The sequence below is a fragment of the Populus euphratica genome, unplaced genomic scaffold (genome assembly GCF_000495115.2).
Source record: "Populus euphratica unplaced genomic scaffold, PopEup_1.0 scaffold2365.1, whole genome shotgun sequence".
NCBI lineage: Eukaryota > Viridiplantae > Streptophyta > Magnoliopsida > Malpighiales > Salicaceae > Populus > Populus euphratica.
In genome coordinates, this window is record NW_011502199.1 from 11,003 (window position 1) to 22,178 (window position 11,176).

The 11,176-nt window shown below is 29.0% G+C and overlaps 1 pseudogene; it reads left to right on the forward strand.

Moving 5' to 3' along the window:
* The first annotated feature begins 4,268 nt into the window (after positions 1-4,268).
* LOC105118955 (phenolic glucoside malonyltransferase 1-like) lies at positions 4,269-5,616 on the forward strand (annotated as a pseudogene).
* Positions 5,617-11,176: the final 5,560 nt, after the last annotated feature.

Genomic DNA, 11,176 nt, shown 5'->3' on the forward strand with positions numbered 1-11,176 from the left:
TAAATCTGAGATCTACAACTCTAGATATGATCCAATTACTGAATAGTATTCCAGTTTAAACTTCACCGACATCTCTTTTCTAAGTTTGCCCATCTAGTTGTCCTTTCAATTTTAGTTCTTAAATTCATCAATCAATCCTTTCATTTATGTGATAGGCCTGCATTTAAAATAAATATTTACCATAAATTAAAGATATCTTATATTATTATATATACTATTATAAAACATGTTTTAGTTAAGGAGTTATTGATACTTCAAGTACAAAATAATAATATAAAACCTTGATAAAAATATACTTTTAAGTATCAATCAGTAGGTTTTTGGTAACTTGTGTAAAGCCGGCACTTGTAATTTTTGCATAGGAACCATTCGGCAAGGTGACTTGAGAGAACATAGGAACAATGACTTTATCAATAATTGAAGTGACTATATGGTTAGTGGCACCATTGCAATAATCCATTCTAAAGCCTCAGAATTTTGAGTTGTGAAAGATGAGCAAAAAGGAGTGGTATTACCTATATAATTTGTAGATATAGTGGATTTTTCGGCTTGAAAGAAAGCTTTGATTTGTGAAAATTCTTCAGGAGTGAATTGAAAAGGTCGATTAGAGGTTTGAATAGATTTGATGTTGGTGTGAAATGATTCAATTCCTGTTTGGTTTGCAGCAGCTTTTTGGGTTCGATTGCGAGGCTGCACATTCTTGCCATGAAAAGCGTGACCGGTGGGAAATCCAATCAAATAAAAACATCTTTACTATATGTGTAGTTCCATCACAGTAGATGCAATGAAGTCGTTTCTTTGATCCTTGCATAGTTGATGAGCTAGACATCCAATTTTGAGAGAAATCTTATCGTTGTGAAATAGAACTTGATTTTTTTACATTCATGGCATGAACCTGTTCAGTAACTTTGTGCTCAACTAGTCCTCTTTGCTTTTCTTCTTCACACAAGGGTGAATATGCTTTCTTAACAGTTGGTAAAGGTTGCATGAGCATGATTTGCCCTCTAATGGATGAATAGTTCTCATTTTATCCCATAAGAAATTGACCAAGTCTCATCTTTTGTTCACTGTTTGACAGTTGTTTCATTCCACCACATGTACACTGAATGGCTGGACTGGTCATTTTCAATTCATTCCATAACGTTTTTATCTTGGTGTAACATGTGAAGATGGAATCCTGATTTTGCTGCAATTCTATTATGGAATGCTGAACTTGATAATGATGAGAAGGGGTTTCAACATAAAGAACACTACTGGCAAACTATTGGTTTAAGGAGTTAAGAATTCAAGAGAGAACCATATCATTGCATCGTTGCCATAACATGTATTTAGGATCAGATTCTCCTGGTATAAGTATAGTTCCATTGATGAATCCCAACTTGTTTTTGGCGTTGAGACTTATTAGCATGGAACATTTCCACATTGCATAATTGGTTCCATCAAGAACTTTTGGAAAAAGAGTCATACTTGCATGATCTGATGTATGAATAAAAAAAGATTAGAAGGATCAATTATTAAAAAGGATATATTCTGAAGGGTAGTGTTTTGGTTAATACTGGTTGAATCAGTATTGTCCTCCATTGGAGGTTTTGCGGAAGCTTGGTTAATATCTTTAAGGTTTCATGCGCTCTGATGCCATGAAAAACAAGATAAAAATAATGCTGGGAAGAATAATAACAGAAGTTTTATTCCATTCAATAAATACAGCAGAGTTTACAATGAAAATATGTATACAAATACGTAGCTAGGAGGCAGGAGTTCCAAGTGATTGAGTCAAACTCAGTTCATCTATACAACCTTAATTCCAAAGGATAATCTTTGATAGTGGATCATTATCAACAGCAAGCAGATAATGTTCAACAATAAATCAACATTAGCAGCAGATTAACTTTATATGTTAAAGATCAACTTCTACTTATCTTTTCAACAGCTAGAACATATTTTTCTTTTATTTTTTTCTTGGCTAATTTCGATCAATCTGACAACTGTTGGTTGCCGAGTTCTATAAACGTACTGTAGTAGACTGTTGGATGGAGTATAGAAAATAAAGAGTTTCCAAACTTACTTTAAATGACTTCCAAGTGCATAGATGACCGGATAGTAGTAACAAATACCAATCAGTCAAAACTAGAAGACGAACATCATGTAAGGACGCTAGCACATATATTTTCCTTAGCTAGATCTAAAAAATTTAGCCAAATATGACCAGAACAGTAATCGTGACCTTTTTAAAAAAAATCAAAAGAGAGAAATTTAAAAAATAATTTTTGCATAAAATTAATTCAAAAGCAACTCCAATAACAATTAAAAGTACAATCAACAACTCTAATTGTATAACGATGACTATTATACCATTATTGGGTATTCCAAAACACATACGCAACAAAAACAATTATTGTCTTTTAAAGAGAACCGAAGAATTTTTTAGACAGATTTAGAGTTGTTGAGGGTTTATATGAATATTTCTTGAAGATCATCCGAATATCTGGCCTTTAACAGTAATCCACATGAACTATCAATGAAAAATCTTCTAAATTATTTTAGGAGAGATGAATATGACTTTAATTGCTAGCTTTTTATGTGTTTTTCAGGTGTTTTGTACTATACTGTTTACTGTACATAAAATGAGAGACATAACATTCTATTTATAGAAAAATCTGAAAACCCTGTTAATGGTAAAATATTAATTTTCACCCAAGATAATATTATATTTATTATTTCAGGAAAATTTTAGATATTTATTCAATCAAGTCCCTACTTGATTTATTTAGGTCTAGAATTGTAATTTCATGTATAAATTACATTATACTGCTCAAGTTCTAAAATTTATTTACAATCAAGTCAAATTTAATTAATCATCCTAGTTTAATTGCTTACCTATGGTTATTATGTGTATGACTCATTAGGTTCTCTAATAAATTGGTACAAATATAAATTACAATCCTAAATAAAATTAAATTAAATAAATTAAACAAATTAAATTATTATCAATTCAATAATTGATTGAATTATATTTAAAAATCAAGTATAATGTCTTAATACCTATCATAATCTTCTAGATATTAAAAAAGTCATAAGAGGTTTCATTTAACATTTCAATAACTAGTTTCTTAGCGTAATTATTATTCATTAATCAACAATGTTTCAATTTAGACATTATAGCATAAAATGTGTCCACTCTGTCAAATCATATTTGTTTTCAATACCATAGTCATTGATTATTTGAATAAAATTTAAATTTTTTTTCAAAACTCTTTTCACCTTGTGCAAGAATTTATAATCAATGCTATTTAAAAACAAATTAAACATTTTCATTAATTCACTTAGGGTGATGAATCCTTTTTTTATTGCTCAAATACCTTTATATACTTATGTTATACTCAGTAAATGTCTATTTGTTACCTTTAATTAAGACAACATATAATGGGATCAAAACATAACATTCTATATTCAAGATAATTTAGTGCTTTTAAATCTAAGTATCAGTTACACAATTATCATATAAGTCTTTTCATAAACACAAATGATCTCTCCATATAAAATTCTTATACAAGTAAGTTTAGTGAACATGTTATCTGACAAATATTTACATATTACTTTTAAATATTTATCATACCCCAACTGAGAATAGTTGCTTCTTTTGATAAAAAAAAAAACATAATATATATTAATCTCAACAACTCTAATTAATATTTAATCGTAGTAGAACATTAACCAAGAATATTTATGAACAATACGATGATGCAACAACAATATAATAATTATAATAATTTTATAATTTTTTAAAATATTTTTATCATGATATCTTTATTTTTGCTTTAGATTTATTAATAAAATATTTAATAAAAATTAAAAATAGTTAAAAAAATTAATTAAAAAGTAAATTTATTTATATAAACAATTTCAATCTTATATATAAGCAACTCATTGTTAACCAAAGTGAGTAATCTTGATGTAATTGTGATCTTCGCACCACAAAGGGAACGTAGTGGATTGTTGGATGGAGTAAAGAAAATAATGAGTTTACGGAGAAACTTACTTTTCTTGTCGCCGTCTCACATCGGTGGATCCGTCAGTCAACACGACAGCCCTTGCATCAATCGACTTACAGCTACATGGATGACTGGAGAGGAGCACCAATCAATCAAGACTAGAAGACGAACATCATGATAAGGTTGCCGAGTTCTATAGAAGGAGCAAGAGCTGAAACGAAAAAAACATATCCCACTCTCAATCTCTCTCTCTTTCACTCTAGCTATCTCTAAGTTTTCCCCAGTCTCAAACAATCACTTTCCCATGCACTCCTCCACTTCCTTCCTATCGTCGGCAGCCTAACATGGCCCCCTGAATCCTCCAGACCCTTCTTTGTTTACCATCCTAAAAACGATTCCGTTTCAGTTACACTTGCCGAGTGTAATGGTGATTTCGATCGCCTTATAGGCAATGGAATCCATGAAGCTGTTGAATCACATCCTTATGCTCCGCATTTCGTCGCAACTGAAACTAGGTCACCATTATTGGCTTTACAAGTAACATTATTTCCCAACAAAGGCTTTTGCATTGGTATGGAAACGCACCATGCAATATTTGACGGGAAAAGCGCATCTATGTTCCTCAGAGCTTGGGCTTATACATGCAAATATATTGTCGAAAAAGGTGAAGCCCCACGTTTATTGCCAGAAGAAATCACCCCAAGTTTTGAATGGAAAAGTATCCAAGACTCCAAAGGTTTGGAGGAGGCGTACATTAACTTTTGGGCAACCATGGGGAAACGGTTAGAATCAGGTTCAGACTCGAACCCAAAAAGTGTGAAGCCGTTGACGAAACTTGAAGTGCAACCCAATTGCTTCGAGCAACCTTTCATTTATCTAGTGAAGCCATTAAGAAGCTTAGAGAAAGTGTGTTGCGTTATCACCCGGAAGCAACAGACCCTACAAAACGACTTCATCTCTCCACTTATGTTGTGGCATGCTCTTATGTGTTGATCTGTCTTGTCAAAGCAAGAGGAGGAGATGCCGACAGAGAGGTTTATTTTTCGTGGTCAGTGGATTGTAGAAGCCGTTTAGACCCTCCTCTTCCACCAAATCATTTTGGTGACACTGTTGTGGGTCGTCACATAGTTTCTAAAGCCGGAGATTTTATACAGGAAAATGGATTAGCTATTATAGCCGAGAAGCTTAGCGCTTCCATAAAGGGACTGGAGAAGGGACTCCTTGAAGGTTCAAGTGAGAGGTTTGAGATGTTGTTAAGTTTGGGGCCAGAAGTGCAACTAATTAGTGTTGCTGGAGCGACCGGATTAAAATTTTACAGCACGGATTTTGGATGGGAAAATGTCGAGAAGGTGGAGCTCACATCCATAGATAGAACTGGAGCGTTTTCAGTGTTGGATATTGGAAATGGAAGTGACCGAAGGACTGAAATTGGCGTGGCTTTGAAGAGGCCTGAAATGGAATCTTTTGCTTCTTTTTTCTCTAATGGCGTAGAAGGTATGCCTTTCAAGCAAATTCAATGAAAAGAAAGAAGAGAAGGTTTAATTCTGTGTGAGATTGGTTTTTGTATTTTCAGTTCAAGCTCCATATCAATTACCTGGTTTGGTGCTAAATAAAGGAGACTATCGATCCTAGACGTCATGTAATGTTATGTTCAAGCATTGCTAAATATGATTTATGTGTAACTTATATTTTTTTTAAGTGATAATTTAATTTTTATTGAAACAAAATGATTTTCTAGTAAATGTTTTTATTTGGTTATTAATTTTAAAAAATATAATATTTTTTCTATGTCATTTATTTAATAAAAACCAAAAACATCATTATAAAAATTGATGTGCCCAAAAAAATTAAAATGATTAAATAAAGATAAAAAAAATATACATCACTAATTAAAATATTTTTTTAATCTTTTTATCTCAGTAATATACTCAATTGTTTTTTTTTTTAAATCTTCACTAAAAGTTTTATTTTTTAAACAACATTCTATCATCATTTCAAAAGAAACTTTCAATTCTCAAAATATAGCATCCCAATGATTTTAATGTAAATATAATAAAAAAAATACAATAATATTACATTGTTTATGCATTCTCTTTAGAATTATTATTAAATCCCAGCCAATAATATTTGCATTATTTATCAATGAATTATGAAGTCAAAAGACAGTAAATCATGCAATAGAGTGTTTGCAATAATTTGCATGTTATCCTGTTTCTAACATGAAAATAATTATTATTTGTGTTAAGCATAATAAATTAAAGTTAAGAATACGAAATATTTATTACTATATGTTAAATATTTTATGTATGGGTATTATATTTACAATTTAAAATTTATATTATGAATGATTCATTAATCTCCAAAGTGTTCAAATCCTTATGACAAATAAAATTTGAATTGTATAATATTTTTCATTTTTCAATTACCCATTATTTTCAATGCTTATATAAAATTCATGATGATTATTTATTTATAGATAAATTGAAGTTCATAGCTATAAGACATTTCAACATCACTTAAATATTAATTAGTTGTTTTGTAATTAATGAGCATAATTATTGGTAATTAGAATGTGCTTTTAGTTATTTTCATATCCAAAAATGGTAAATGCATCTAATTAGTGTATATGTAATTTCCAAATTAAATCAAATTTTCCTATTATTGTTGTTATTATTATATTGTTGCATTGCCCAAAGGAGATCATCGATGTTCATTCAATATTTATTTAAATTATTTTTATGAATTTGTATTATATATTTAAGTTTTGACTCAAAATAGAAAATGTCAATTGAATATATTAGCACAGTTCTTATAATTGTTGATTCATTAACAATAGAATAGTCACTCAAAACATTTGTTGATTATGTTGAAAGATTGGGTATCATAGGACATTATTATTAATATTATATCTTGACTTTACAATGCTTATGTAATTGAATATGATTATGATATTTTTATTGTTATATTTGGTATACATGATTAAATTAAAATGATGATAACATGAATTGTCTTTGACAATGACATTATTGATGGACTAATTTTGGGCTTCTCATTTACAACTATGAGTTAAGTAAAAACTAAAATTATTGTACATATAAGGGACTATGTCAAATCGATGATATACAACCGTTATGACTCATATTAGCTCTTTTACTTAGTTATAATATATGATGTGATCGATGTATGTAAGGTTTTAATGTTACTCTACTTGTATTATGTTAATATATTTAATAAATCATGAAGAAAGATAATGTCATGTGAGTTAAGTGAGAGGATATAAGATATGACCCATACAATAAGCTGATGGCTTCTTCAATGGTTTAATAAATATTAATGTTAAAATTATATTAGTCAATTTCAAAAGTTGTTTTATATCTAATAATTGCTTACTTGGTAGATGTGTGATGTAAGGAGTTTGTTGTAAAAAAAAAAAAAAAACTAAACTAGTCCTCTCTCTATCCTATATTATAAGTTTTATTCCATCAAAAACTTACATAGAAAAGTTTTCTATGAATCATGAAATTTGAAGATCATAGACATTATGGTTTTTATTTGATTGTTCATGTTTGCAATCAAAGAATTGCTTATGGGAAAAAACATTTTCATTTTTTCTTTTCACGAGGTAAGCTTATGTGCTAATGTATTTCAAATATCTCAAATCACTAGATAAACATTCAAGCCTTGAAAGTTCATTCAAAAACCTCACACCAATTCCATTTAACAATCACACACTCCTTTTTTTCATTCTTCTCCTCTTTTTTGTACATTACTTCTTCAACATTATTAACTTAAACATCGTATGGTCTCTTATTTTGATAAGGAATTTATTTTGTAATGAAAACCAAGCTTAAGGACAAACCTACATTTAAAAAAACACGTTCCAGTCCAAAATGCATTCATAAAAAGCCTAATCTAGTGTGAAGTATTCACAACTTCATCACTAGTTTTCATTTATAATTTATGACAAGTATTTATGACTTCATCACTAGTTTTCATTTATAATTTATGACAGGAATGAGAAGTTAGAAGCATATTAAATAGGAAAAAATAACATTAAATTCATATTTTTTAGGTTTTTTATATATTTTTTATGTGTTAATGTCAAAAATAAATAAAAAAAAGATAATTACAAAACCTATACTTTGGTTTGTTTTTCATTTTTCATCTAAGATTTGAGAAATACAATTCTCCTCTTAAATATTAGTAAATTTATTACACTTTACATCCTATATTTTAGCTGTTAATTATTGTTTATAGGTTTGTCATTATAGTAATACTAATGACTAAAGTGTCTTTAGTGACTAAAAATAAGAGACAAAGATTGTGTTGCCTTGGCCTTTTCTGAAAAACTAGTTGTTGTACATTGCCTTATGACACGATCAAAGAGGTGATGTCTTATCTCAAATATAGGAGTGTTAAAATAATAAATAACACGGTAAGACCAGTGTCAAACCACAGGGAGGTGAATTATATAAGTTACAAATAAAGAAAAAGATTTAAAGAGAATAATAACAGAAAAGGAGTTGAAAAGAGTTCTGAGATGTAATATTGATGTAAGGATTATACAATAATAAAATAGATGTCAAGGTAATAGGATTCACTGATGTTATTTCAAATAAATATAATATAAATTTTTTTTATTACTTAATTGGAAACCACACACAAAGAAGGTTCCAATCGGATGGTTTATCATTATTAGCTTAATATAAATTATGAACATAATCATATTAATCATCTTATCTAAGTAACACCATACTTATAAATATCATCAAGCATTCATATTGTTATTTTATGTTAACAACAAATTAAGTTCCTATCATAATAACAATGTCAACTGAAAACTATGAAGGATCAAGCATTTGATGTACCAAGTGTTATACAACACAAAATCTAGATTAACCATTTAAAAAGCAAGGTATTAAGAATTGGTAAGATAAAAAGATAAAACATGTTAATAAAAATCTTTCTTAGATATATACATTAAAATCCATGTTTAATTTATATTATACATATTTTAACACCATTAGAGAAATCTTTTTACTTTGACCTAATTAACTTAGCTAAATATAATGAAGAAGAAAAATATAAATAAACTAGATAAGAATATAAACATGATATAAATTAACTAAGTTTAGAAAAAGAAATGAAATAGCATAAACAAGGGATTAACATATCATGAAAGAAAACTTGAACATTACAAATATATAAAGAGAGAAAGCAAGATGATGATTTTGATCTAAAAATTAATATATCTAAATAAATGGCAAATGCCTCCTTTTATAGGTAAAGATTCAGAACTATTGATTGGTTGAATAAGAAAATAGTTGGTGGCGAACCATTGATTTGGTGGTTGCTGGTTATTGATATTGTTGGCTGGCCAAAATGTTAATACTAATATTAGAATTAGAGTCCCCTAAATTATGAAAGTTATGAGCAATTGTCTCAGCTTTCCAACAAAAAAAACTATAGTTCATTTGGATTTTTAAAACTCAAGATATGAGTTAAAAATTGAATAGTATCTGAGCTGCAAAATAGATTTTAACGTCTCCGTTGTTACTAAGATTTAAACTTAAAAATGATAGAATTGAGCCTTCAACTTCACATGAAAGTTGTAGATCTATGTCTTACCTTTCCATCCATATAAAGTAGACCTAAATCCAAGATCTATAGCTCCAGATATGATGTAATTACCAAACAGTGTTTGAGTTTGAACTGCACCAGCAACTCTTTTCTAAGTTTGGCCCTCTCTTTGTCCCTTCAATTTCAGTACTTAAACTTATCAATCAGTACTTTTATTTATATGATAGCCTACATTTAGGATGAACATTTACCTTGAATTAAAGGTATATTATATTATCAGAATTATTATTATAAAACATGTTTTAGTTAGGGAATTTAACGATATTTTAGGTGCAATATGATAACATGAAACCTTAGTGAGAATGCACTTTTAAGTACTAATCACACCCCCTAAATAATTTGCAAATACCATAAAGTAAGGCATTCATTATTTAACTTCCATTAATCTATCCAGATAAACAAATTCATATTAAATTTATATATTTGCTACATACTTCTTAAACAAGATATTAATAAACCTTCTTTGGGTGCTTAGTATATCAACATATAGTTATGGAGCTCTACTTGGAACAAAAAAAAATTTTTGTTCAAATATTTAAGATTAACTTTCTTGAGTTGATATTATTATTATTATTATTTTGTAAATATACATATAACTTAAAAACATAATATGTCTTTAACCTATGTAACGAGCTTTCAGCTAATGACTCCCAAACCAGTTGGTCTTAGGGCATCAACTGTTGAGACACCCCAACGAGCTTAGTAACTCGGGTTATAGATACTGATATGTAGATAGTGCAATATTTGATTCCCTTAAGCTTTCTTCTCAACCCATATAACAAGCACTTGGCTAATAGCTTCAAAGTCAGTTGAGTTTTGGGTAATAGGTGTGAAAACACCCCTTCGGGCTTAATTACTTAGGAAGGAGGCTACAAAACCAAACTTGTCTACTTTTTATTTATTTATTCATTTATTTATTTTTGTTTTGTTTTGTTTTGTCTTTTGTTTTTCTTTTTTGCATATTATATACTATTCTTTTTCCTTAGTTGTTACCTTTAACAAAAAAACATGAATAATGTAATAATCCAATGTGTAATCCACAATCATATGTTAAAGAATGAGTGTGAAAATGAAGGTTTAAGAACACTTATTAAATAAGCATATAAGTAGAATCACGTGATAACAATGCGAGAGTTTTTGAACTTGAATATTTCAAGAATTATTTTGATAGAACTTGTTAAGAATGTTTACTAAGATGCGTCTCAAGAGTCACTAAAGTTCCTCCTTTACTCTATTATCCTAGTAACAATAGTTTTGTAAATGTTTTAAATAATAGAAAACATAGTTAGTTAATAATTTTTTTTTTAATATCAACAACTACGCTCTCCCCCCATCCAAAACAAGATATCTTCCTTAATGTTCTAAGAAAGAAAGATAGAGTGCACAAGATATCACCTGAAACACACTTAAACAAATATAAGAAACAACAAAACATAAATATTATGCTATTAATAAAACCAAAAGACATAAGTTCTCAAAAACTAAGGCTAAAATCCAATCTAAACTTTTTACGGCATTCCATGATTGAACAATTGAGTTGGCTC